Consider the following 8,126-nt stretch of genomic DNA (forward strand, 5'->3'; position numbering starts at 1 on the left):
TGTAAGTTAATGACTCAAGCATCATTTTAATTTTTATGTATTTGAGAGGCACGGGGTGGGGGAGAGAGAGAGAGAGAGAGAGAGAGAACAAGAGAGAGAGAGAGAGAGAGAGAGAGCGCTCCCATTCACTGGTTCACTCCCTAAACACGTGTAACAGCTGGAGCTGAGCTGGGGTTAGGGCTAAGGTTGTGAGCTGGGAACTCACCACAGGTTTCCCACGCGGGTGGCAGGAATCTAATTAGTTCAACCATCTACTGCCCCCCTGGCAACTGTACTGGCAGGCAGCGGAGGTGGGACCTGAACTCCCACATGCCAGTGTGAGACACAGGTGTCGTCACCAGGTCAGTCACCAACCCCATTACTGCTCTAATACAGCGTGTTACTCGGATTTGTCATTGATACCGCGTGACTTAAAGTTCTCTTTAACTGAGTTGCCTGCACTAAACAATGTGTGGGGAAAAAACCAACAAAGATGTGAAATGAAGCTTCCTAGTGCCTTCTCCACGTGGGTTCTCATTTTCAGACTCACCACGACTGAATTGAAAACTCTACCCCCAAAATGTGTCACAATAAGAGGTAAGACACACATGACTTTGACTTTTAGCCGCTCCTCCAAAATTTATTTGCATATACTAAATCGATTTCTTTTTGCCATGACTTTTTTTTTTTGTATTTTTATATTTTGATGAAGTGCATTTAGCAAAAAAATTTACCATCCTCACCATTTTAGCCGAACCTGGTGTTCAATCCATCCACATTGTGGTGCTGCTTTCACCACCACTCATCTCCGGAACTTGCTGTCTTCCCAAACGGAACTCCTGCTGTAGCCATCGTTTCGGAGCTTGGTCCTACACATAGCGTCCAGGCTACCGCTGATAGCCAGCACCGTACAGACAGGTGGTCAGTACACGGTCCTGCCAACTTGCAGATATGATAGGGACTCCAGAAGTCAGACCATGACCCTTTGGTTTGTCTGCACTGATCCCTGGAGCAGCCACTCATGGGCGCTCTAGAAGCATGTGTCCCGCCGGTCACAATTCCCCTGCTTCTCCAAACTTTTCCTCATGGTTCTCCATGGTCTCACAAGAATGTGAGACGTCTTCACCAAGGACTTACAGAGGCCAGCCTCACGTCTCCCCGTGGTCTTCATCCTGAGACGAGATGTAATGCTTGGAAAAACAAAACAAAACAAAACCAGGTGCGTGCCGGCTCTAGTTCCTATGTTTTCCTCGCAAACGCATTTACAAGCATACGAATGTCCAGCAAGTTCAGTTCCTCTCTGGTGCCCCTCGTTCTGGTGCAGAATGGGAGGTGCAGTGTCCTCACCTCTGAAGCCCGTATCCAAGCAGGTGCCTCCCCCTCCAGGACTGCTCATTGCCTGGCCACACACTCAGTCCCCTGGCACTGTGCACGCACAGGCTCTCCTCACTGGCAGCCCACGCCCGTCAGCCCTCAACTCCCTGGCACTGCCGGACACTCCTAGCACTGGCTGCAAAGCTATAGGTGACCCCAAGAGCCCAAGGTGTCACCATTCCCTGCAAGCTTTTTGTGATAGCAAAATCCCTTCTAAACTTTCTGCTAAGCTCAGCTTATCTTTTCTACACCAGCCTGGTAAGTCTGCTCATCCTGAAACCCCCCTCGCCATTACGGACATTAAGGACTATCACCCTTACCTTCTCCCAGAGTACAGGGAACTTGACTTTCAAACGTTTATTAAACAGGTGTTCACATAACATCTACCACTTGCCAGGCTTCCAGCTAAACTCGTCACTCACAAAACAGTCTTTTTATCCAAGCAATATTTATGACCTCCATTTTCAGAAGAAAGATTGATTCCTTTATTTTAAAAATGTGTTTGAAAGGCACAGAGGGGGATACAGAGAGAGAGAGAGAGAGAGAGAGAGAGAGAGAGAGAGAATCTTTCATCTGTTGGTTTATTCTACAAATGCCCCAAGTGGCCAGGAATGGGGCAGGCTGAAGCCAGGAGCTTGGAACTCCTTATCACTCTCCCACACGGGTGCAGGAGCCCAAGCACTGGAGCCTTCACTCGTTGCCCTGCAGGAAGCTGGAATCGGGAATGGGAGCAGGCTCGCGCCCAGACACTCCAATATGGCATGTGGGCTCCCCAAGCTGTGTCCTGCCTGCTGTGCCGAATGTCTGTCTCGAGGGATTGGTTCTAAAACGGTGCGAGTCAGCTGCTCAGGAATGATGAAGTCGTGATCCCGTGCCCTCGGTTGCATACCCCACGTGCACGTCTCCCCAACACGCCAGCTCTGCCTGGCAGTTACAGCAGGGCCCCCCAGTTTCATTCTTAAGTCTTCTGAGATAAAAGGTTTATCATTACAGACAAGCCAGTGATGCATCTGATGTTGCCATCAAAGCAAACGAGCCCTCCAGCTCCAGGGGACGCTAAGACAACGGAGAACCCAGACACAGTGGGCACAAAATGACATGGAGGCTGCTTCCCTAAGACCTATCCCAGGCAGCCACTTGGTTGGTCACTCACGTCCTCTTCATGCTACACGCGCACTTACTTTGTGCATTTTCAACTAGTCAAGAGCTCTCTGTACATAACCTCCCAGACACTTACCTCTCTAATGAAATGTTTAATTTGAATAGAAATAAAGTACAAATTAATGTCAGAAGTCCCAGAGAAAGAAGCACTCATGTCTTTGATCTAAAACTTCAGGTATTGTTGCTATAAAGCCTAACCCGTCTTAGTCTTCCTGCCTTGCTTTTCCCATCTCTGAAGTAGGATTATATTAGCAACTATCTTATGACGTTGTTGTGCAATAATCGATACATGTTCACTGCTTCACAAAGCTCTATAAACAGCTGAGGCATAATTATTGACCACAGGTAGAAGGCGTCAAAAGGTCACGGGAATAAATGCATCAGGCATACCTTCTGAAGAGTTTTTAATAGCTGTTGCCTTCAATTCAAACAGGCGCTTAAATCCAGTTCCGCTTTTGGAAGCAACACCACATGAAAAGGGTGGAGATCTGTGCTTCCTGTGTTCACACAGAAATCCAGAGAGATTCTAGCAAGCGCAAAGGACTTGCTGAAGTTTAAAGAAACAATCTCCGGCCGGCGCCGTGGCTCACTAGGCTAATCCTCCGCCTAGCGGCGCCGGCACACCGGGTTCTAGTCCCGGTCGGGGCGCCGGATTCTGTCCCGGTTGCCCCTCTTCCAGGCCAGCCCTCTGCTGTGGCCAGGGAGTGCAGTGGAGGATGGCCCAGGTGCTTGGGCCCTGCACCCCATGGGAGACCAGGAAAAGCACCTGGCTCCTGGCTCCTGCCATCGGATCAGCGCGGTGCGCCAGCCGCAGCGCGCCAGCCGCGGCGGCCATTGGAGGGTGAACCAACGGCAAAAGGAAGACCTTTCTCTCTGTCTCTCTCTCTCACTGTCCACTCTGCCTGTCAAAACAAAACAAAACAAAACAAAAGAAACAATCTCTTGAGTCTTATAATTCTGACTCCCAAACTCAAAGCTTCAGGGAGCCTCATCGACATGTGTCAAGTACTTCCTGTATTTGTAACATTAACAATGGAAAGGTTTTTATTACTTACGTTCGTACACCCAGTAGTTACTGTGAGAATTAATATAGCCTTCTGGTTTCCTTGTGAGATTTTTAATCATCTGATCCCTCCTGAGTGATGTTTGGCTGACCTCAGACTTGCCTTGGTACAGAGTTCCTGGAATAGAATGGATTATTGTGGAAGAGGGTCCCATAAATTATGACATTTGCTAACGGTGCAGCCTCACGGAATCCTCCCAATGGCCCTGGAACGTAGTCATCACCCCCACTTCACAAGTCCAGAAACAGTGTGTAGATTCCTACCCATCTGCCCCAGTAGTGGTGGAGGTCTCTCCCACCGTTGGGTTTTGTAGGAGGCTGACAGCTCCCTGGAGGTGAGAGAACGTGATGGCCCTGACCAGTCTGGGTAAACCACGTGTCCCGACAGCCTCAATTTTCCCCTTTGCACCTTCAGCAAGTTCAATTACTGCTCTGAGAATCACTTCTGGGAGCAACGAATGGCTCCGCCTCTTTGCCGTCTCCGGCTAAGGTGCTAAAATCACCTTGTCCGGGAAGCAGAGCTCTGAGGACAGCGGGTGCCAGGTCTGGCTGTTCTTGTGCGGATCAACTCAGCTCCTAGAGTGGGCTGAGGCTCAGCCCAGCCCCAGAGCCTGCTCACATGCAGGCAACATACTTTTTAAACACCTGCTTGCAAATGTCCAACAGACGGTGAATTTTGAGTTCTTTAGCAGCAAGGGCACAGCAGAGTCTTTTCCTTGCCCCTGGTCCCTGCCACGTGGCTGGCGATGATTGAGGCCCTATCACATGAACACCCTTGGGTGAAAGGCTGGGGGCGACACAGACAATGTCCTGTGTGGTCCTTGTTTATCAGGACCTCTGAGTTTGGAATAGGACATGGGCGTGGAATCTTTACAGTGAGGACGACCTGTGAGTGGTGTAGACAGATCTCGTTCAGAGTAAAGCCGTGAAAACGTCCCTAGGGAAGACCTCAGGTTGCACCCAGAGCCTGTGAGGAGAGAGGCCTGGGCAGTTCAGACCAGGGGGAACAGGGAGGGGAAGGGTGTGACATGAGGAAGTCCCGAGTGGTGGGGAACAGGGAGGGGAAGGGTGCGACATGAGAACGTCCCGAGTGGTGGTGGGGGGACAGGGAGGGGAAGGGTGTGACATGAGAAAGTCCTGAGTGGTGGGGGGGGGGACAGGGAGGGGAAGGGTCCGACATGAGAAAGTCCCGAGTGGTGGGGGAAGCCACAGACCCTGAAGCCACAGCACTGCGCTGGCCAAAACCCCGAGAGTCCAGCAGCCTCACCTGCCACACATTTGCCGCTGATGGTATTGATCCATCCTCACGGCATTCGGGTTCCCAGTGCCTCTGAATTTATCCCCAAAACCCCAGCCGGGCTGCCTCAGAGGCCCTCTCCTCTTCAGGGATGATGGTGGAGCTTTCCCGTTTTACCTAGAGGCATGGTTTTCACCACGATGGGAGCCGGCATCTCCAAGGAGTGCTTGTGAAGATAGCATAGAGGCCACGCTGGACGGGAGCCTGGTGCTGCCCTCCTGGGATGCAGTTTATCTAGCTCCCGCCGCAGATGGGCCAGTGGCGAGCCGTGCCAAGCCACAAGAGCACCGCCAAGATGGGTAGCCACAGACGTTGGTAGTCACGACAGCCGAAAAACCAGGAGGTGCAGCAACCAACTGCCTCCACGGCGCCCGTGCGATGGGGGTACTGCGATTCCGGGGGGCTCATCGGGGGCGTCTCCCACGATGGGACTGCACGGGTCTGAGGGTGGCCCGGAGGGACCTGCATTGCTAAGCTTTCCTAACTGCAGCCTTCAATCGTCTGTCCACAAGCGGCTGCCCCTAGAGACGCGGGTCCTTGCCTTGGTCTTGTCGCTTCTCTAACAATAGACTGTTCTCTGAAGAGGCTGTGTGAGCTAGAACACACGACCACACCTTGGAGAGCTCCCCATTCCTTCAGTATCTCCCTTGCATATATGAACTGTTTGTGACAAACTTGTTTAACTTTCCCTTGTTGATCTTTCTTCTGTCACAAGGGTCTGTTCCATCCAACAACTTAGAAAGGTTGAAGAAAAACTATTTTTTGTCCTATGGTTCCTGTGTCTGTGTATATGTAGATAATTCATAGGAAACACTATTATTTCCCACATTTGCCTTTTATGCTATTAATTTTGACTGTACAAATAGTATCCCAACTGGTAAACCCATGTTTTTTATAATATACAAAATGGTAGAGATGAAGGGAAAGGCAAAATACAACTGCCCTCAAATCTGTTATGATTTTTGGACCTGAATGTTTTAATACAGAATAAGCCTGGGACACTGGTCTACTTGTTCTTTGCTGATGAATGAAGCCTCTGTTTATTGTAAATGGCAATTCTGAGAAGGGGACAACAGCCCTGCCGCTATGAGCGCAGTTCATCCTCGGGGTTCAGAGGGATTGAGGACTATCACAACACAGAGACACTGTCTCAGGAATACTAAACCATGCAAATGATAAGTTTCATTTTTTATTGTAGATCAGGAGGAGACATTGGAGCTATTATAACATTAAATAGGCATCATTAGAGAGGTATAAATGATATGGCCCCAGGGTTTTAAAATACAGTTGTGATGGACCATTGAGATACAGAGTTCTGAGGGTGGCTAAGGTCTGACTGTGTCCCCCAAAATTTATGTATGGGAAAGTAGCCTCCAAGACAACAGTGTTGCGAGGTGGTACATTTGGGGAGGTGCTTTAGATTAGTGCTGTTGACAAACGGAACTGGGTTTCTTTTTTTTTTTTTAATTTGACAAATAGAGATAGACAGTGAGAGAGAGACAGAGAGAAAGGTCCTCCCTCCATTGGTTCACCCCCCCAAATGGCCACTATGGCTGCAGATATGTCAATCCGAAGGTGAGAGCCAGGTGCTTCCTCCTGGTTTCCCACGTTGGGTACAGGAACCCAAGCACTTGGGCCATCCTCCACTGCCTTCCCGGGCCACAGCAGAGAGCTGGACTGGAAGAGGAGTAACCGGGACTAGAACCTGGTGCCCATATGGGATGCTGGCACTACAAGTGGAGGATCAACCAAGTGAGCCACGGCGCTGGCCTGGAACTGGGTTTCTTGTTGCCCTTCCACCTTCCCCCATGCGAGAGCCCAGAGTTCTCCCCTCCTGTGTTCAAGGCAGCCACTTGGAAGCAGAGAGCAGCCCTAGCCAGACAACAGATCTGCAACATCTAATGGCCAAAATACTCAAAAGTCTGCAAGCTGTGGCAACTCCCTGCAGAGCTGAAATTTTGCAGGCAGTGCAGATGGCAAACACCCTGGAGTCATCTCTGGTTTACAAAGCACCTGCAGTCAAACCACTTAGCACGGAGTTGGTGATGGCAACAGCTCTCAAGGTTTGGTTCTACCCTAAATTCTTTAACCCAGAGTCTGCAAATGAAATCTAAGAAGTGGTTTGACATCACTGAATTTGCATGCCTTCCCTCCACGTGTGTGCCCCCACTGGGTGCTGGATGGAGGGACAGGGCCTGTGCCGTTGGAGATGGAACTTTGCTCTGGAGAAGCGGAAGTGAGATCGCAGGGTAAAAGCCTGCTCATTTTTCTGTGGGTGTCGTCTGTGAAGGTCACGTTCATTTCTGTCCTGGTTCTAAACAGGCTCCCCCAAGCCAGTGCTCATGGATCTGCCACTCAGGTTCAGGTGCAGCAGTGAGCCCAATGGCCTCCTCCCTCCCGTAGGGGGAGCGTTGCGCTGCCCTGCTAGACCCTTCCTCCTCCGGTTCTGAAGCTGGGACTCCCTGGATTGATTAGTAGTGCTGAGAGTAACAAGGAATGCTGACGCTGATGGAGTGCTGACTGCGTGGCATCGCTCCCTCTCAGCAGCCCTGTGAAGCCAGGCTGGGGCTTGGGCATGGGCTTATGTGTCTGCAGCTCCTTGGTGTGCAATTCTTAGGAGAATGTTTGGAAATGCGTGGGAAACTGTCCTATGCTGATGCCTGGACAGCTGCCTTCTCCTGGTCCTTGGGTCAATGGCAGGATCAACCTGGAACCCACGGGCCTGGATGGTTGGGATTTGAGTGTCCAGGCTTTGCCCCTGTGGACAAGGGAGGACTTTCAAAGGCAGGAGCTGTACTGAAGGTCAACTACAGCATCAGGATACGAGGCACTGCTGTTATTTTCATTGTACTGAGAGGAAATGAGGCACAGAGAGATCACCTAGCTTGTGTCTTGTCTCAAGTTTTGCGGCTGGTGGGTGGTGGATTTGGAATGCAAACCCAGGCCATCAATCAGGTTTGGGGCACACACATCTTGTCACTTTGGCCATGCTACCTTCTGCTCCATGCCGTGGGAGCAGCTGCAGGAGGTGCTTCCCAGGGCAGCTCAGGAGGTGGCTAGAAGAAGGCAGAAGCTTTATTGTCCCATCGTACTGCGAGGGAAGGCACTCACAGGTGTGGTCTCAATGTGGGAGCTTCCCCAACAGCAAAGGGAGAGGCCGAGACCTCCAGGGTTGTCAGGAAAGGGTGTCTCGGCCATTGTGGAGATCTCTTGGCTGGTGAGGGGTGGTGGAGATGATGCAGGTTCCTTAAG

The 8,126-nt window shown here is 50.9% G+C and overlaps 1 long non-coding RNA gene across 3 annotated transcripts; it reads right to left on the bottom strand.

Annotated features, from left to right (window-relative positions):
• Positions 1-588: 588 nt before the first annotated feature.
• On the bottom strand, positions 589-5,678 carry LOC127488494 (uncharacterized). Of its 3 annotated transcripts, none has more exons than XR_011388322.1 (3): positions 4,845-5,678; positions 3,570-3,695; positions 589-2,317 (listed from the first exon to the last, which is right to left on the bottom strand). It is a non-coding gene; the product is annotated as an uncharacterized lncRNA (long non-coding RNA). The 3 variants fall into 3 exon arrangements; XR_011388321.1 differs by having other exon boundaries at positions 589-2,320; XR_007916231.2 differs by having other exon boundaries at positions 589-1,169; positions 4,845-5,661.
• Positions 5,679-8,126: the final 2,448 nt, after the last annotated feature.

Source organism: Oryctolagus cuniculus, chromosome 4 (assembly GCF_964237555.1).
Source record: "Oryctolagus cuniculus chromosome 4, mOryCun1.1, whole genome shotgun sequence".
Lineage (NCBI taxonomy): Eukaryota > Metazoa > Chordata > Mammalia > Lagomorpha > Leporidae > Oryctolagus > Oryctolagus cuniculus.